The following is a 21,444-nucleotide window of genomic DNA, read 5'->3' as shown; positions in this document are numbered from 1 at the left end:
GTGCAGATCCAGTGTCTTAACCACTGTGCCACTTCTATGCGTGGGCCGCACGGGTTAGAAAGTTACACGTACTGCCATTCAGTCAGCTGACGAAAAGAGCTACTCCGCCCAATTTGCGAGGTAGCACTCCAGAACATTTGCCTACGTAGTACCTCATTTTGTGACAGGGGCACGAATACTGCGCGTCCGTCGTTGTTTAAAGCTGCCCTGAAATCACTCAGAGATAGCATCGTTTGCGCGGCGGTCGGTGTCGTCACGGACCAGTTGGAAGCTGTCCGGATGCCAGGCCGTCGGCGTCGCCGTGTGCGCATGCGCGGCGTGCGCCCAGAGCGTCTAGGAGGAGCGGCGGCGGTGGCCCCGCTGCAGTAGCGACCACAGCGGCAAGCCGAGTGGACCAGCATACGACCAGCGAGAAGCCAGCAGCGAGCAGCCAGCAGCATGGTGTACGAGTCGGACTTCTACACGACCCGCCGGTCCTACAGCCGGCCCAGCTACTCCACATACTCCGTCACTGTGAGTCCCAGGCCGGGCTGGGCCCGCTCTGGCAAGCTGCTGGCGCGACACCGCCGGGCACCGCCCACTGGACGCCACCTCTCGCTCTGCTACCGAGCTGGCCTTTATTGTCAGTTTGAAATCAATCACATTTCCTATCTAGCCTCAAAAGCGATGACGTTCGGAAATGACGGGCGAAGATGGGGCTTAGGGTTGTTAGCGGTCCCGAGGGCGCCGTATAGGTATCACCAACAAGGAATTCCGTAGAGACCAAACAACCTACAGCAGTCTTAAAGTACCTTCAGCTTGACTGGGTAATCAGTTAAATATGACGTTACCAGATTGGAGCACGCGATCTATTTTGAAGTTCTTTTCTTCACGGTTGTCTTGATCGCATTTCGTGAACGCTTTTATTCACAACTGCCTTGACTGCTGGTGGTGGTCTTATGACAGTTCACCTGTTTCGACTGTTACGAGAACTAGTATCTAGCGTCCATTGTAGTCACTAGATCAAATGGTTCAAATGGCTCTAGGCACTATGGGACTTAACATCGGAGGTCATCAGTCCCCTAGACTTAGAAGTACTTAAACCTAAGGACATCACACACATCCGTGCCCGAGGAAGGATTCGAAACTGCGACCGCAGCAGCCGCGCGGTTCCAGACAGAAGCGCCTAGAACCGCTCGCCTACCGCGGCCGGCCACTAGATCACTACTGGATTCTAAGTGACAAAGATGCGCACTTGATGACTATCTAATGTTTTACTTTTGCCACTAGCTACTGGCACTGATGATGATTCATGGCCTGCCGGTGTGGCCGAGGGGTTCTAGGCGCTACAGTCTGGAACCGCGCGACCGCTACGGTCGCAGGTTCGAATCCTGCCTCGGGCATGGATGTGTGTGTTGTCCTTAGGTTAGTTAAGTTTAAGTAGTTCTAAGTTCTAGGGGACTGATAGCAGTTAAATCCCATAGTGCTCAGAGCCATTTGAACCATTTTTTGATGATTCATGAGACTCTAAACCAGTAAACTGTCGTAAGTCCACCAAATGCAGTGAAGACAGTTGGGAATAAATGCGTTTTTGACCACATGCTATATTACTCTAGGACTGACCGTCCACAGCTTCATTGGATTTCATTGTGGTGAGCACATTGTACACTGGCCGGTAATGCCAGGTTTCCCTTGAAGTACTCTGCAGTTCTGATTTCCAAAGCTGACATGATTGGTAGAAGGTATATTTCGTCGTGACCAGCAGAACTGACATTACTGGTCTTCTGATTGGCATCCAGAAAGCAATGACGATGAAGATAAAGAAGTAGACTCAGTCACTTTTCCTAGTATTGCGCAGTAGAACCGCTGACATTCGGAAATACAAGGTTATTCAGCTGCCCCTACCAATGGGTTCTATGCAACCTGCAACACCTTCAAAAACTATGCGCGAGATTTTCATGTTCTCTCACTCACTACAAGTAAACTATTAGGCCTGAAAACAAAACTGACAGGACTTTTTGTAGGAAATATAATGTATTAAATTTTGTACTGGGATACGTCTCGATGGAAGCCATAGTTTTCGAGCTATTCAACATAAACGTCTTTGAATATCATTTTCGTACGTTTTTCTTGAATAAATAGAAAAGTATGGGTTCTAGTGAAAGCGTATCGCAATACATAATTTAAGTACACGGAATTTCCTATAAAAAGGTCCTTTTCTATAGGACTAATAGTTTGCATGTAGCGAGCAAGAGAATATGAAAATCTTGTGCCTGGTATTTGAATGTGTTGCAGGCTGCGTAAAACCCATCGACAGGGGCAGCTGAGTCACCCTGTATGTGTTCTGCAGTATCCTTTTTTCAAGAAGTTTTGTCCCAAAAGATATGCAGAAGAATTTCTATGAACTTGGGAAGAGGTGCTGGCGAAATAATACTGTGACAGCAGGTGGTGGTTCATGCCCGGACAGCTCAATCGGTAAGAGGATTACCCGCGAAATGCAAGGTTCTGAGTTCGAATCCAAGCATGGCACACAGTTTTAATCTGCCAGCAGTTTCAAAACAGCGCTCATTCCGCTGAAGAGTCGCAGATTCATTCTGGATACCATCAATTCTTCATTTGTCGTCAGTGGCTGAGAGGAACCCTGTTTCAGACGACCTGCCACGCAAAATGCTGGCTGTGTCAGAAATCGAGCTCAGCTTCTCTGTATGTAGACTGACTTTCTAACGGTTTAGGTGCATAGATGGGCGTTTTAGATCCCTTCTAACACTGATGTTATTGCTTCTATCAATTACTTGAGAAATTTCACTCAATGAGCTGACAAATCAGGAGGTCACAGTACTTCGTGTCAAACATCGACTGCTACAGATGTCACTTGCAATCCTCATGACAGCAATATTTGACGAGAATATGCTACATATCCCGCAAACTCACAAAGGACCCTATCAATTTTTTTTACTGATTGCTTTCTGCCGATTGTTGGTTCTGAAGCGTAATGGCTCACCTTTTATTCGGTCTTTCGGAGAGATGGAGAAGCCAGAAGTATAAAGAGCGAGAGGGTTATCCAGTGGGCGGCGTTCAGAAGCGTCGAAAAAATAAGACGCTGTCATTTATTCACTACGCGACTTCATATAAATCCATATTTTCGCATGGAAGACCATATAATTTGTAGTTCCTCTTTCAAGGGGCATATTACGACTCTGGAAAGAGAAAAATTCTGAAATCATAGGATTCCCTTCACCCAAGTTCCTTGATCTGAATCGTACTGAGCATTTATTTCTCATCTCAATCTTGGTCTCATGCCTACCACTGACTGCCGAAAGCTGTATCTGGACGACAATTCTATCTCATATTTTGGATTGAAATTCTGTCGTGAAAGTCGGTGAAATTGGAAGAACTACTCTACCCATCCTTCAGCGAGGTTGCTGGTCGAAACTTCCCGGTAACTGATACAGTAAAATCATTTCAATAACCATGTGTTGGAACATCAGGGTGAAGGAGGGGAACGATATCATTGCTTGTAATGGATTCGCGGGTGTCGGAGCGTTGACTCGTTCGCTCCGGGCGTTGCCGCATTTGAGATCTGTATTTTTAGGACAGCATCTTATTTTTACGCCGCTTTATCTGGCCATGCAGTGCAGATCCAGGTGTGGCGACGTCGGCATTGCTTTGCAGCGACGGAGAGAGTCGAGGGTTTTTTGTCTCACGCTCTTTAGATGGAGTCGCACCTGTTTACGCTAAACAATGCAGTGCAGCTTTTTCGGTGGGGCTTTGCAAGAGATTTTGCTCTCATTGCCTGCCACGATCATGTGATGAAAATCAGGGGAAAAGTGCATTCTGTCCCTGTGTGATAAAAACTTACCAGAACAAAACACGATTTCATTTTTGCTGCCTCGTTGACAATAAATCCTGTAGAGCTTCAAATGAACACAAACCAATTTTAGTGCCAAACGCTTTTAGCGTCTCCTATGTCACCATGTGCGAATAATAAAACAAGTGTTTTGACTTTCTCTCCACCGCTGCAAGAAATGTCGGCATTTTGCGCACATCATCAAAAACAAGGACCATTTCTTGTTTCAGTGCCTGAAACGTATGAGCAGTAGCGTTGTCATTGTAAAAGCCTTCGCAGTTCCAACTTCATGGCGAGTGAGAGGCCAGAAATTCAGTTCCAAAAATTCACAGTAACACTTTGATTCTAATTCAGGACAAGAAGATATAAATAGCTAGATCCAGTACTGTACTTAACTTCGAGCTGCTTTCAACTTCTACATAAAAATTTCGTAAAATTTCAGCATTTCTCTGCAGCAATAGATAATGGGGATGCAGTCCTATGCAGTTATCTAGTGTAGATTGCCCCCAATTATTCCCAAGACACAATTCTTTCAAGAAAAAGTTCATCGTATGTTCGGTTATTGACTTTCAGGAACCTTCTAGAAATGTTCTATTATTACGGGCGGTAGGTATAGCGGAGATGGTTTCGGAAAATGTAAGTTTCATTGGCCGTCAGTGTTCTATGTCAGATTTTGATAGTATTTTCACCAACATCGTCCTCCGTAGAAAAATGACTAATAAAAGAAAATCACATACTATTTCGGCAGAGTTTTCGATATTGTTGAAGTAAATCTTTTTTTGTACACTGTGCCTCGTCATTGATTTCACGAAGAGAAGGGGCGTTTTGCTGATCTATTTGAGATGCCAGATTTCTTTTAGCCCTTTTTTGGGAAATTTCATTAGATATGTGGTTTCTCGCTCGCCAGTCCCAACTAAGATTTTTATTTGTGCTTGTTTCAGCTTTAAGTCACTTTTTGATAATTTTATTTTTTTTGCCTGTTTTCAGAAATTTTGCACTCTGTAATTTTTTGTGTAAGTCAAATAATGCACTATTGTTTTGTTTTCGAGAGTTTTTCTTGTTAGAAATTTTTTGGCTTATTTACAGAATATATTTTTAATGGTTTAATATGCAAAAGACGAGGGCGTCTGCACGGCTTCAAGGTCTGTGTTGGTAAATATTTTGCAGAAATTTTTGAAGTGTTTTGATTTTTTTTCATTTTTATGGTTTCCGGGCCTCTCCAACATTTTGGGACAATGTTGGATCTGCTTAATGTGTGTATCAGATTGGTTGCGCAGTTCACCTAATCTGCAGTTAAAGGCGAAACGAAATCAGTTTTCGTCACAAAGTGTTGCTTGACTTGCGAATATAAAACATGCAAGAGAAAAAAATTTCAAAAGAAGTGCCATATTAAATCACGAAATATTGAAGAAAAACATCTTTAGATGGAAATCATTTTTGTCAGTCTCCATCGTGACGTCAGAGAGATGGAAAATGACAGAAAGAAGTGTTGTTATTATCAAGTGCGCTGTAGTACAGAGCCTGACAAATATCTGCGTACTTTCTCATAATCTCTTTGACACGCTATTGTTGTTGGGTATAAATGCAATGCAAGTGAGACTCGAAAACCTTAGTGTTATGCTAGTGCACGTGATTTTATATAAAGTCTTTTATCCAACCTATATTATCATCTATCTCCTACTATGACTAGTGATTAGATAAACCTCGCAATGAGTAATTTACTCCGCTACTTAATCTACATATAAAGTACTGAAAGTTGATGTTTAGAGCTCTGACATAGCTCCCCTGACTTACAGTGCAACAGGACGAGAAGTCTGTCATCGCAGAGGATCAACATTTATCCAATTTCTCACCACTTGTTTGATTTCACCTCTGGAATGCCTCTGCGACTAGTTTATGCACGAGACTTATACTGAATCGAGAAACAAACGAAACGGTGTAGCTGCTTCGTGACTTCACACAACTGTTTAGTTTTGGTTGGAAGCTAAGTTCGGCGTCGTGTTTAGAACGTATCCGTAGAGAATTCTTGGTGTGCAGCAACATTATTCAGTTTCCGTTTAAAAGCATGTATATCGTTATGAGAGGGAATGAAAAGAGGCACATGGACGGACTGCTGCAAACGGCGCACTCTGTTGAGACATAACACGTGGGATTCTCCCCACATTCTGATACGACTGACTAATCAGCTACTCTTAGGTGACAACTTTCGGGCTGGGGAAGAGCGACAATTTCAAACTGATATGGTCCCTGAGTCATTCGCGGATAGCATAACTGGTAGCGCACTGATCACAAAAGATAAGGAGGTTCATTCGAATTCAGGTCCGAAACACTGTTAACATAAATCGAAAGGCGGTCCAGTATTATTAGCAGTAAGGTCCTCTTCAGTGACACACTGTTGCTTTCATGCCCAGGAAAATAAATAGTAGGAAAACTACTACATCAGCCACTGTAAAATATTATTCTCTTTCAACTAACACGTATTTCTGTAAAGTGCTGACACAATTTGTACAGTTTTTTTTTTACCATGAATGTAGCTTGAGGACTTGAGAAAATAGCTTCCGAAAGAAAAATGAAACTGCAGCTGATTGAAAAATGCGAAACGTAAAATTCCAGGTCAAAAAAAAAAAAAAAAAAAAAAAAAAAAAAAAAAAAAAAAAAGCACATTCACACAGTAATACTGTCATAACATAATCAGTACTTCATAGAATTATAAAAGAGCGTTCATGCCCGTCGAGTGCTCCTCGAACCAGACACAATTCGAGAATGATGGGATGGTGTATTCTTTTCAAGATTCAAATAGGCAAACACCCAGAGGCACATGACCGGTCACCATGACCCTTATCGTTAGCCGGTAAAAGTTGCTGACTGACAAATGAAGAGGCTCCATTTCCCCAATCGGCAATATCTCAACCACTCTACCTGAACGGTAACTGAGCGAGGTGGCGCAGTGGTTAGCACACTGGACGCGCATTCGAGAGGACAACGGTTCAGACCCGTGCCCCGCCATCCAGATTTGGGTATCCCGTGATTTCCCTAATCGCTTAAGGCAAATGCCGGGATGGTTCCTCCGAAAGGACACTGCCTACTTACTTCCCCATCGTTCCCTAATCCAACGGCACCGATAACCTCGCTGGTTTGGTCCTCTTCCCCAAATCAACCAACCTGAGCGGTGTCACAACAGCAGGCATGATGCTTCGTCTCATAAGGTTTTCGACGAATTTTTGCCCTGTTAGCGTAGTGTACCGGCGCTTATCGGAGGCCATCAGCTCAGTTCTTTCCTCGTGTATCGAGCGTCCAGTGACAGCGTTCAAGCGCTCATGCTAATCGTTGTGCATTTTGATGGGTGGTAAGGTGAGATACACTTATGGGGCGATGGTTTCTGCACCCCATGTCGATGAGGCGGTTCTAGACGAACTCTATCGTCGTAATTGGTGATTCCTGTACTTTGGACAGTTCGCACGCTGTAAAGAAAAAAAGCTGTTATGGTGCTGTTGGTTGGGAAACTTCGAAGGATTGGTCAGCCCCCTAATGAGAAAGGACTTTTTCCTTCCTCTACGCTTAATCGCCAATTTTCCCGCGCTGTGTGACAGCCTTGTCTTAAGTGTATCTGTTGAGTGTATGTGCTGCAATGGTCGTGTGTACACAGTTTCCAAAGAGGGGGTGAAACTCCAGTACCGGCATATAGCTTACTCTTCTCGTATAGCACCAACGGGACCGCCAGTGTTAACGCCCCCATCCGACTGGCGGATCACCATCAACATGTCCTTACTGCTTGAGACACTGCGGAGATGTCTGGAATTTAATCCACAACAGCGGCGCAAAGTCCGGCGATGAAGAACTGTTATACGCTGTAAAAGTCCGCGACAGTCGACGATGACCTCAATCATCAACACGTTATCGTCTACGGCACATGGCTCTTAAACTCTGAAACAGTCTTTGGTCACCAATATGTGTACTTAATTTGGCTCAAATGGCTCTGAGCACTATGGGACTTAACATCTGAGATCATCAGTCCCCTAGAACTTAGAACTACTTAAACCTAACTAACCTCAGGACATCACACACATCCAAGCCCGAGGCAGGATTCTAACCTGCGACCGTAGCGGCGCGCGGTTCCAGACTGAAGCGCCTAGAACCGCTCGGCCACCACGGTCGGCGTACTTAATTTAATTACAGTTTCGATAATTACGATCATTATCAGATTTATCTATAAAAGAAAGAAATGTGCAAACATGAGTAAAATTATTGCAGTGGGTTTTGGCACTATAAGTGGTAGCGTTAAGAACATGACCTGACAAGGGAACCTCCCCATCGCACCCCCCTCAGATGTAGTTATAAGTTGGCACAGTGGATAGGCCTTGAAAAACTGAAAACAGATCAATTGAGAAAACAGGAGGAAGTTGTGTGGAACTGTGAAAAAATAAGCAAAATATACAAACTGAGTAGTTCATGGGAAGATAGGCAACCTCAAGGACACTGGGAACGCAGGAGCGCCGTGGTCTCGTGTTAACGTGAGCAGCTGCCGAACGAAAGGTTCGTGGTTCAAATCTTCCATCGAGTGAAAAGTTTAATTTTTTATTTTCAGTTTATGTGACAAACTCTTATGTTTTCATCACTTTTTTGGGAGTGATTATCACATCCACAAGAAAACCTAAATCGGGCAAGGTAGAAGAATCTTTTTACCCATTCGCCAAGTGTACAAGTTAGGTGGGTCGACAACATATTCCTGTCATGTGACGCACATGCCGTCACCAGTGTCGTATAGAATATATCAGATGTGTTTTCCTGTGGAGGAATCGGTTGACCTATGACCTTGCGATCAAATGTTTTCGGTTCCCATTGGAGAGGCACGTCCTTTCGTCTACTAATCGCACGGTTTTGCGATGCGGTCGCAAAACACAGACACTAAACTTATTACAGTGAACAAAGGCGTCAATGAACGAACGGACAGATAATAACGATGCAAAAATAAAGAAAATAAAATTTTCACTGGAGGGAAGACTTGAACCAAGGACCTCTTGTTCAGCAGATGCTCACGCTACCACTTTTTTTTTTTTTTAATTCTCATTTTGTCCGCGTTTGTTCGTTGTATCTGCTCGGGGCGGACGTCGTAAGAGATCCGATTAAGTTCGTTGATGATCGATTAACTCGACGCTCCTGAGCGCACAGTGTCCATGATATTGCCTATCCGCCCCGTGGACTACTCAGTTTGTATATTTTGCTTATTTTTTCACAGTTCCACACAACTTCTTCCTGTTTTATCAATCGATCTGTGTTCAGTTTATCAAGGCCTATCCACTGTGCCAACTTATAACTAAATCTGACGGGGGTGCGATGGGGAGGTTCCCTTGTGAGAAGTATCGAAGCATCTGATGAATAACATACGCCTTTCTCGTTAAGTCAAGTAAATAAGGAAATAAAAATTTTAGCCTTGATTGGCATCGTCACGAGATACAAAAACATGATAATACCGTGATGAATACTCACGATGCGTAATATAGGTGCGCTGCTAGCATACTGTTTTTACAGCTGCAACGGAAGCAATTGAGGAGACTTCGCCGCTACGTACCGCTGACTGTAACAAATTTTGCATTGGTGATCACAAAGCCAAAGACAGTAAGTTAAAAGTTATGCATAAACCAATATGGGATAAGTTAATATTGCGATTAAAATTGAGATGGAGTGTATAATTAGATCCATTGTAAGATGCTACCTAAAATTTCCCATCATAAACGTAGCTCTCGTGTAGGGATCTACGATGCACAAAGTATATCAGGAAGACAATCGTATTAAGAAGATCTGTATAGTAAAGTGGACGCCCTTCGTGACACGGTCGCTGGATTACAAACCATCGGCACCACAGTTCCACGGCGCTGGCAGCGACACCCCGTTCCGCTCACCATCCTGGAGGACTCGGATTCGGGCTATCACTGACGATAGGTCCAATACGACCACGTTTTTCTGTCCGTTTCGCACACTCACTAGCAGTGGCCTGTTCTCGTCCAGCCACTTTTTTCCCTCACCCCTCCCCTGTACATCCACCGTCGGAGTGTGGCACGGAACTTCAAGTTCCATCGCCACACCTTCAACGTGCTAGGCTCGGCTGTTATTCAGCCGTTGCTTTGAGTCCTCCTCACTTGTCCACCGAGACAGTTGGACCGGGTCTGAACCGGTGACGCTGTGTAATAGTAAACTGCCACAAAAAAATAAGATTATTTGCTTCGGTCACTAAGTTTAAGGAGACAGGTGTATTATTTTACCAGATGCTTCCCATGTCATGTACATGAACACTACTAATTATACTATTAAAACCCATCATAATACTCTTGCTCAAATGTTTGCGCGCTGTGGATACACCGGTTCCCGTGAGATCACCGAAGTTAAGCGCTGTCGGGCGTGGTCGGCACTTGGATGGGTGACCATCCAGGCCGCCATGCGCTGTTGCCATTTTTCGGGGTGCACTCAGCCTCGTGATGCCAATTGAGGAGCTACTCGACCGAATGGTAGAGGCTTCGGTCAAGAACACAATCATAACGGCCGGGAGAGCGGTGTGATGACCCCACGCCCCTCCTATCCCCATCCTCCACTGAGGATGACATGGCGGTCAGATGGTCCCGGTAGGCCACTCGTGGCCTGACGACGGAGTGCTTTTTTTTATTCTCGATCAAAGACTGTTTTAGTTTTTTATAATTCTTAAGCATTGGCTCGCTGCAGTCTTCAAGGTGATCATGTCAGTTTTTCATCTAGCAAATGACTCGGTCGGTAGCGCATTTCTCGAAATTGAGCTATTAACGATACACACGTGACAATGAACCACGTGAGAAGAACAGTGTCCCCTTTCGTCGTGGCACCCACGACCTACATCTACATACGAGTACGCTCCGCAAGCCACCTTACGGTGCGTGGCGGAGGGCAGCCTGTACCGCTACTAGTAATTTCTTTTCCTGCTCCACTCGGAAACAGAGCGACGAAGAAACGACTTTGTATATGCCTCCTTACGACCGCTAATTTCTCTTAAGAAATCTTCGTGATCCTTACGAGAGATGTATGTTGGCGGCAGTAGAATCTTTCTGCAGTCAGCTTCAAATGTCGTTTCTCAAAATTTTCTCAATAGTGTTCTTGAGAAGAAAGTCGCCTCCCCCCCAGGGATTCCCATTTGAGTTCCTGAAGCTTCTCCGTAGTACTTGCGTGTTGTTCGAACCTACCGGTAACCTCTGAGTTGCATCGATGTCTTCCTTTAATCCGACCTGGTGCTGATCGCAAACACTCGAGCAGTACTGAAGAACAGATCGCACTGGCGTCCTATATGCGGCCTCTATACACATGAACCGTACTTTCCCAAAATTCTCACGGGTTTGTTTCTCCTACTCATCCGATTTAACTTACTTATTTTTATTTTATTTTATTTGATTTACATTTAGAGCTACCTGCAGTTCATCACACCGGCTAGAAATGTTGTCAAAGTCATCTAGCGGCGCTGATTACAAGCATTTTGCCCACCGCACCTCCGCATGCCACGCCGACAGAATAAGATCAGACGAACTCCTTGTCACATGACATGCCGCACTATTTCATTCGATATGATGACTGAAAATCTCGGACCAATCAACTCCTGAAGCTCGATGTCAGAGTGAGGTATTAGGAAACTTTCACTGACTGGACAGTAGGCTGGGAGGAACTACGTTGTACAATGTGGCAACGCTATGTGGACAGTCACCAAAACATTATCTACATTTGAAGATTGTTAAGGGAACACCCGGGGTGTTTAAAATACTTTCTTTCATTCACAAATGTCTTGATCGTATTTGACAGATATTTTACGGTTAACCAAAAATTCAGTATGTTGTTGCGAAAGTAGCACATCGAGTCGTGATCAAGCACTCATTGCGATCACTTAAATGACGACGTGTTGCTTTCGAAACAAGATGCTGGATTTTTTGTTCCAATAATGACTCAGTAGTGTCGGAAACACTTACGTGTAATGTATCTAGCAAGTGTGGTCAAGACACCTGAAAATGAAAGAGAGAGGTACGAATTGTTTATATAATGACCAAAAGCCGTCTAAGGCAATGAAATAAAGCGTCTCAAAAGTATTTGTGGCTGGTTGTTGTCTCCCTCATCAATCTTTCATTAATTAATAATCAAGAGTCCGACAAGATCCAGCAAGAATAAAATAATATTCTGTACTAGTCACATGAGATATTCATTTCAATTCATAACTAGTTACATTGTAGTTGCGTTTCACGTTTTAATGCCTCAGCCGGCCGAAGTGGCCGTGCGGTTAAAGGCGCTGCAGTCTGGAACCGCAAGACCGCTACGGTCGCAGGTTCGAATCCTGCCTCGGGCATGGATGTTTGTGATGTCCTTAGGTTAGTTAGGTTTAACTAGTTCTAAGTTCTAGGGGACTAATGACCTCAGCAGTTGAGTCCCATAGTGCTCAGAGCCATTTGAACCATTTTTTAATGCCTCAGCTTCAAGTACTTTCACCTACAACGTCTGACATGGTCTCAGTTTCGGCTGTTTTTATGTCATTTTGACAAGACACCATAAAATTATGAAGTGAAGTGTTAATGAAATCAATACATGTCAAGGATGCAGTAGCAATTTAGTTAATCTTCTTCTTACAGTCAGTATTTCGACGTAATTCGTTTGTTCAATAAATTCATCAGTAATGACGTTTAGCCGAGTTCTCAAAAAGACGTATTTCAGGTACAAAATTAACTTCTTTAAAATGATACATCAAATGAAGTTAGTCTGTTATATATTCTTCACTTTTAAAAAACCACGCGACACTTTCTTTACACTTCATCAAACATTAACAGTATATTCCACAATGGTACACGACAGGTGAGTTACATTCTGACTTTCCTCCATCACATCTCACCACCAACCCTCAACTACTACAACTCGCAGCAGTGCAAACATAAACCAAAGATACATTTATATCAATTTTTCACAGAGTATGATTGAAATCGATTCTTAAGTACAGATTACATTGATGTAGAATAGATATGTTTGGATATAAAAACATTTTCTTGGGTTTGAATAATCAGATGATTTTTTGAAAGGATTTCAGAATAAAAGATAGTAAATAACATGGCATTAAAATATATGTCATCAGAGATGTATATTAATCAATAATGTCACATCGATGAAATATACGTTGCTAAAGTCATGAAATGTAACAGGAGTAGATGATGTATCGTGATGACGGGTGATTGCAGCGGTATCGCCATCTACAATACTTCAGGATTACGTAGATATGGGCTAATTACAATGAGAGATGTACGAACACCGTTAAATCTCTTTGAAAATGCATTGGTTCTTCAATTTTAGTTTTCTAACCAAGGAAAAATCATTTGGAACACGTGGAATCGAGTTATGGTTCGGTACATCGCAGAGGCTCTGACCACTGAGCTTACGGTGGCATAATCAAGGGTCGATTCCTCCGCCGGATCTATGCAAGTCGAACATCAAAGTCCTGGTGCTTCAGTGAATGGCGCGGGCAACTTTGGTCTACGCCGACGGCAATGACGTAAGACTGCCTGTTGCTGTTGGCCGGTGCGGACATTGTCACACACGCCGACACGCGCCGGTCTATTCTTGCGCCGCATTCTCTCTCCGTGAATCCGCCGTCTGACACGGTCGCCAGAAAACACACACACACACACACATACGCTAATAACGATGTTTAATTGTGACGCCGCGGCTGTGCCAAGTGCGCAGCTGTGAGGGCAAAGCGCTCCTGTCTTAGCCGTACCGACAGCCGCCACGTGTTAACCATACTAGAATTCCATTGCGTCAACTCACACTGCCTTACACGCGCATCCTTGCCTAGGAAACTAATAGGAGTTGCAGAATCGAATGGTCAAAATGAGATCGAATGAAGCGGGGATGTGGTTAGCTCGTTGGACTAGCATTCGTGAGGAGACGATTCAAATCCGCGTCCGGCCATCCAGATTTAGGTTTTCCGTGATTTCCCTCATTGCTGAGATGGTTACTTTGAAAGGGTACCGTCGATTTCCTTCCCCATCGTTGATACACAATCCGAGCTTGTGCTCCGTCATTAATGACTACGATGTCGGCAGGACATTAAACCCCAAATCTTCATTCTTTTCGTGAGTAATGACATCAGCTAGGAGAGGATGTTTTGTTTCATCCATATACACCACAACCAGAAATGACACGTGGAGTTAACGGTCTCTGAAATGCGATGTGTGATTAATCTTGAAACTGTATTATTTATTGATATTTTCGACCCGGGTTTCCCGGCTGTTTCGAGTTGGTAGTCGTCAATACCGGTTAACACCAATCGATATCTATCGATTTAGCTGCTTTCATTTGTCACCTCGTAGAGAGTCGAAGAGAGCACATATACAGGGTGAGTCAGGGAGAAAGCTACTTGCTTTGAAGAGTGTAGTATTAGCTATTCAGAACAAAAGATCTCATACGGACATATGCCCTATTCCAAATGGGTTCCGGGACAGCGCACATATAAGTATTTTGTCATATATTTTCTGTATTATTCAAACACTGTCACTGTTTACAGCGTACCACATTAGTATAGAGGAAGATGAGACAAACAATTTGATACAAGACACTGTTGGGCTACAAAGTCGGGAATGTACGTCGGTGTCCTACAAGAATTACCTAAGGTACAGAGCATGCGCGGGATTTTAAACATTCGCGTGCTCTCTTCGGACAAACTATTAGTCCAAGAGAAAAAACGAATAGAACCTGTAGGAAATTTAATACAGTCTAATTTTGAACTGCTTTACGTTTTTGCCGGAGGACGCAGTTTTCGCGTTATTCTAGAAAAACATACCTTAGTGATATTAAATATGTTATATGTCGGAAACCGCCCGGTATAGACCTTATGTCCATATGATGTTTATTGTTGAGAGTCACTAATACGATGATCCCTCAAAGCATGTACCTTTCCTGCTGACTCACCCTGAAGTATCTGAATGGGCTCTTAATTGCTCTTGCCCACTTTTTGCTAAAAATAAGTATGGTTTTGCAAAATATTTTCATGAGCTACATCCGCAGTCCTAGTATGAAGCTTCCTAATTTTACGCTGTCTTTTGAGTGGGACCTACCGCGTCTATTCACGGTAGATGTGAATGATTATTCCGCGACAGTTGAACATCAGTACAAACGTACGATTGTTGTTTAAATTTGTGGTAAGGTCTTATGAGATCAAACTGCTGAGGTCATCAGTCCCTAAGCTTACGCACTATTAACTTAAGCTAACTTACACTAAGGGCAACACACAGCTGTGCCCGAGGGAGGACTCGAAATTCTGACGTGGGAGGGGGGAGGGAGGGAGGAGGGGGGGGAGCCGCGGGGACAGAGACAAAGCCCCTCAGATATCTCGGCTACGATTGTTCTCTCGGAGACCTAGCAATTTTATGTAGTCTCTCTTGGTCTGATGCTAGGGAATCGTATAACAGTAGAAACCATCGCCAGCAGTATGTCACGCAACATGTGCTGTCACGTACATGACGGTGATGATAATTCCGAAATCTACCATCGATCTTTCAGAATAACACGAGGAAACGATCTTTGACGACAGTCGCAGATATTGACGTAGTTGCATCACTTTTCGTTAGTCGCATCATCCTGACCCTATTGTGCGTAATTACGGGTTATTCTGACTCTGTCACACGTAATTAAAGATATAAACAGCTTACCTGAAGACGGTGAGTATATTACCTTCGCTGGATTCTTTTCCCAGCTGAGCAAGTCATGATCAAATAGGAAGACTGTTCAACTGACATTGCAAGCAATAGCTGGAACACGCTTTGCCGGCCGCTGTGGCCGAGAGGTTCTAGGCGCTTCAGTCTGGAACCGCGCTGCTGCTCCGGTCGCACGTTCGAATCCTGCCTTGGGCATGGTTGTGTGTGATGTCCTTATGTTAGTTAGGTTTAATTAGTTCTAAGGCTAAGGGACTGATGACCTCAGATGTTAAGTCCCATACTGATTAGAGCCATTTGAACCATTTCTTTGGAACACGCTTCACAGAAGAATATACATTACTAAATGGAAGAACTGGAAGAATTGTAAACTGACTTCTTCACTGCAGCAAACCCGCAAGTAAACACACCGAAGCAAAACCTATTCTGGTCACATAAACTGTATACGATGCAGGTATTTTGAACGTGCCGAAACAAGCGAAGGATGCTCACTCTTTTGTTTTAAAATTTGGGCGACACTGTTGGGTTAGCACAGAGGCGAACGTGGTCTTTTGCTCTCTTTTGATGGGAACAAAAAAAATCATTATATTAAAAGCTCTAGTGCTTCGTATTGTGCTTTTGCAAGCTTGATCGAATGACTCCTAAACATTGTTTGCATTGTGCCAAGTTTAACGTGTGGCAAATGATGTGTTGAATTTAAAGAAGTTCTCAAGTAATATGGCCATCTTTACTATTATAGAAGCTGTTCACAGTACCGAAACGATGTTTTCAGTAAATAAATTTCACAAAAGGGCGAGAATTTTGCTTTGTAGTGAATAGGTGTTCGCCTTTTATCTGCCTACATACGGAAGAAACTTTTTTTATTGTTTATTTATTTTTTTATGGAACGATGTAATTATTTCAATGGCATTCGACGGCTGGTCAAATAACAAGCAAATTGATATAGACAAAGTCAATGCTAGCACATGTCAATATTAAGGGAAAAATGGCCGAATAATATACAAAAATGTCTTACATATATAAATATAAAGCACAATACTCGTCCGTCTGCGTACAATCATTTGTCGGAATATCTTATCGGTATCTTGTTTGTAAAATACAGTGACGGAAAAAAATCCAGCATCAAGAAACGATTAATGTAAAGTTATGAAATTTCGGGAATACATACTTAAGTGATTAAAAATGCAAGATCACAGGTTAATGAAAGTGCGAGATAAGCCAATGAGCATGTCGAATGATGGTGCATTAATCACCGTGCATCCGCCAGAACGTTGACTGCAAACATGCAATAGTGCATGCATTGTGTTGTACAGGTGCTGCTTGTGATTTTGCAGGATTGAGTTCTATGCCTGTTGCACTTGATCGGCCAATACAGTGACGGTTAAAGCAATTTGTGGATAAACGCTCGATGTCTTCCACGATATCCGATATGTGCTCGATTGGACACAGATTTTGTGATCGAGCAGAGCATGTTGGGTTACAACAGCAATACGTGGGCGGGCGTTATCCTGTTGGAAAACACTCCCTGGGATGCTGCTCATGAATGACAGCACACCAGGTCTAATCACCAGATTAGCGTACAAATTTGAAATCAGGGTGCGTGGGATAGCCATGAGAGTTCTCCTGCTGTCATACGAAATTACACTCCAGACCTGTGCCAAACACGCAGACAGGTTGGTTGTAGGCCCTCAACTGCCATCCTTTTAACAGACACACAGCATCACTGGCACCGAAGCAGAACCAGTTTTTATCCGTAAACGCAACAGACCTCCTACCTGCCCTCCAATGAGCTCTCGTTTGACTTCACTGAAGTCGCAGACAGCGGTGGTTTGGGGTCAGGGGAATTCGCGCTGCACGGCGTCTGATTGGGAGCTGTCCTTGAAGTAACCTAATTGCAACAGTTCATTGTGTCACTGTGGTGGCAACTGTTGCTCAGAGTCTGACTGTATGGAGCCCGGTCTTCTTCCAACCGTACATTCTTGTGATCTCCTACGCCAGCAGTCATGTACAGTGGCTACATTCCTGCCAAGTCTTTCTGCATTACTGCAGAATGAACATACAGCTTCTCATAGCCCTATTACACGACCCCATTCAAACTCGGTGACGTGTCGCCTTAATAGCATTCTCGATTAACATCTACTCACCACGTCCAATCTCAAAGGTAACTTACGCTCACGATCTTACACCGCGTATTGGAAGCAAACTTGATTTGCATCCTCTTAGTGGCGATACTAGCACGTTCTTTTGCGACTGGCGCGAAATAGATGTGTCGCATGTTACAATAAATGCCGTGTCGAAAATAATTAAATAAATCTTCTTGTGAACAAATAGGAAAAAAAACCTCACATCAAAGTGGGTTGAGAGAGATTTATTTTCCGAGTTCTGAGGTAACATCATTAGCTCGTGTTGCTTCATGTACACAGCGTCGGATTAGATGGATAACAGACTCACCAGTAGCAGTCCTTGAGCGGTGTACTTCATTGCTGATATCAGTGTAGGTGCCAATTGCAATTCCTCGTGCTATGCCAGATGTATTTGTGTTCAAAAGTGACTGTGGTCCCAAGTTGAAGCTTGTGCACGGTGGGCAGTGGTAACTTTGAACAACTTATGCTAGATGTTGCGAATCATTAGAAAGTGCAGTAAATAATAAATACAGTGAACAACTGCTATTACTGACACTATACGTGTAGTGATCTTAAGACACGGAGATAAATCGTGTCCACAAACCCCCCCACCCCCCGCCCTGATATGAGCTTGTCTCCTTACTGCCACGAAGAACCCAGTCTCTATGTATTGACACCACTTTCGGCACTATTTGGCGTTATAAATGTATGCGAAAGGAGTAATACAGGAACGTGAGAAACGAACATGGATTAAAGTGATTTAGGGGAAAAAAACATGAAAAAACGTGAAATCGACCAGGATTTGAACCAGTTTCTGTTTAGATTTCAGTTTCCTTTTTTCTGGTGTCTGCAAATTGGCCAAGTCGTATGCGGCAGCACTCGCGTTACGTTAACCAATTCTTCTATTATCTGTTGGTGCAATCTAAGGTCTTAGAAATATCAACTAGGTTTAAAGGATGTCTTGCAACTACGTTAGTTTCACATACGCCTCAAGCCAGATTTAAGACAATAATTTACAGTGTATACTTACTTTTAAAATGCTCGAATCATACAGTCAGCACTCGAAACTGTTGTAATGAAGACTAATTAATGGTAAAGATCGTGGGAACTTAATCAGAAAGAAAGAATCGAATATGCGTAAAACTAAGGAACGAAATCTTTATAACGACAGTTCAATTAGTGCGTTTCTTCTCACAAGAATGTTTTTTGGCAACATTATAAAATTTGGTATACACCCTTTCCGATTTCTCCGCGGACAATGAGACGTATCCCGATACCAGTTCAAGTAGGCGCGGCCATCCTGGGTATCAGACACTACCTGATAACATCCTGCAGGCCCTCATAACACGCATAATATTCATCAAGGATATGACCAGTGTCATCAGAAAGAGGCGAAACAGCGAATGTGCCGTATATAATGGTATAGCTACTAATCGGACACGCCATGATCCTCTATTTCAGCATTTTCAAACATTAAGCACCACTTCCGGAGACCAGCCTCATTCGTAACATTTTCGGTATAGGCTGCAATAACTGAAATGGCAACGACATAGTCCGACATTTGGTGAGACATAAAAACAAAATTCATAACGGCCTGGACTTAACGATAACTGCGTTTTCGTAACTTCTCACACTCACTACGTAAATGGGACCGCTATACTAACCGCAACTATGCAACCCGTTGCACTGAACACGAAAAATGAATAATTGGCTGACATGAAACAGCTACGTAGGATTTATAGTCAAATGTTGCTTACTCGCTTGAATCTTCTTTTTATACTCACCTAAAAACTCTAGTACATCGAATAAAAATGTCGAAAGGGAGGCACGTTGCTCTTAGAACCTAAGAATTGTCAGAGAATGTGTACTTGATACCTATAAAGAAAAACTAATGACATGGCCCAAGAACATTGTCCAGAAATTTCCGTCGATAAAGACAAGTATAATTATATTCTGTTTCAGGAAGATTAAATACTTTTATAGTAACACATTGACAGTGAATATAGAGTTGTTTTAACATTTCGCACAAAGAGGATTTGGCGCCTCCTTTCACTGCTGCTTGGAAAGGTTTGGTTTCTAAAGGCATACGGTTAAAATGTGTTGGATACCACTTACGGAAGTCAGTGTCTAGGTAACGTAATATTTTATTAAACTGATTATCTGTTTCGGTTTTGCAGCCATCATTAGATCTAAAAATGAGAAATTATAAAAATACATAGCAAAAAATTTACCTAAGAAAAAAATGGACGTTAAATGTGCGAATAAACTGAACAAATTACCTAAAAATTTAGCAGCGGCACGTAGCTCAGTACATGAAACAACAAGAGCAAATTTTTAAGTAACCTATTCATTTTATTCGCACAATTAATATCCATTTTCTTCTATTGATAAGTTTATATTTATATTTTGTGATTTTTAAATCTGGTGGCGGCTGCAAAGCGGAAACGAATAATAAATTTTAATAGAATATTATGTGACCAAGACACTGACTTTCTCAATTTAAACCATAAACTTCCTTTTTGTTGTAAGTTTTATGTCATCACCACACATAGGAATCCAAAGAAATAGAAAACTACGCAGGAAGAGTGCAACTAATACAGGTTCAATCAACCAGTCACATTATTTCCGAAAATAAAATTTTATATGGAACTGAGCCGCCATTACATGACGATATTTCTGAAAAATTTGAGACCAATCTGAGGCATTTGTGAGGGTCAGCGTATGATCTGCATGTCCATCATGTGAAATGCTACAACAGGTAAGAAACTGGACACACAATCTGGAGAAGCAAATTTCAAATCCCTCTGGTCACCCACAATTTAATCTTCCGTCGTTTCGGTAAACTGTTTAAGGTAATCGGGTGGTTCCTTCGAGAAGGGCAAGACCAATTTCCTGTCAGTCTTGTTCAGTTCCAGCATGTGCACCGTCTTCAATGACCCGTCTTTGAAGGGACATTAAATCCGTTTTTTTAACGAATCCTTAATGTTCACGCGCGGCAGATATATATATACAAGGTGGCCAGAAATAGTATGAATAGCTTGTAAGTGTTTGCTGGGGAAGCTGTGCTGAGAAATTATTATCAAGAAAAAATTTCGATATGTTGCGCCGTTACCGAGTTATTTCCATTGAAATTAGTCAGTTAGGTCGTCGCGCGCCCAAATACAAGTAGTACGCCGCGCGGGATTAGCCGAGCGGTCTGGGCGCTGCAGTCATGGACTGTGCGGCTGGTCTCGGCGGAGTTTCGAGTCCTCCCTCGGGCATGGGTGTGTGTGTTTGTCCTTAGGATAATTTAGGTTAAGTAATGTGTAAGCTTAGGGACTGATAACCTTAGCAGTTGAGTCCCATAAGATTTCACACACTTTGAACGTTTGAACAAGTAGTACAGTCGATGACTTTAATTCCTGTCAAATAAATAAAATTTAAATCTAATATTTCTTCTTTTCAACTTGTCCGGACCAGAAATGAGCGTATGTTCAAATCAAATGTCTGTGAACACTATGGTCTATCTGAGGTCATCAGTCCCCTAGAACTTAGGACTACTTAAACCTAACTAACCTAAGAACATCACACACATCCATGGCCGAGGCAGGATCCGAACCTGCGGCCGTAGCGGTCTCGCGGTTCCAGACTGAAGCGCCTAGAACCGCTCGGCCACTCCGGCCGGCTGAGTGTATGTGCAATATTGTGAGCAACTGATGGAAATTGGAAGCACGGAAGACTGTGTAGACACGACCCCACCTCTCTCTCTCTCTCTCTCTCTCTCTCTCTCTCTCTCTCCCTCCCTCCCTCCCACCCTTCC

At 43.0% G+C, this 21,444-nt stretch overlaps 1 protein-coding gene across 1 annotated transcript in view; it reads left to right on the top strand.

Moving 5' to 3' along the window:
* The first annotated feature begins 415 nt into the window (after positions 1-415).
* The window catches only part of LOC126198693 (uncharacterized), a 117,316-nt gene continuing 96,287 nt past the window's right edge, over positions 416-21,444 (top strand). The window contains exon 1 of the mRNA XM_049935192.1: positions 416-513. The gene's annotated coding sequence lies outside the window, so the exon portion shown is untranslated. The remainder of the gene's footprint in view (positions 514-21,444) is intronic.

Source organism: Schistocerca nitens, chromosome 1, assembly GCF_023898315.1.
Source record: "Schistocerca nitens isolate TAMUIC-IGC-003100 chromosome 1, iqSchNite1.1, whole genome shotgun sequence".
In the NCBI taxonomy this organism is placed as follows: Eukaryota; Metazoa; Arthropoda; class Insecta; order Orthoptera; family Acrididae; genus Schistocerca; species Schistocerca nitens.
This window is presented reverse-complemented; position numbering and strand designations above follow the sequence as displayed.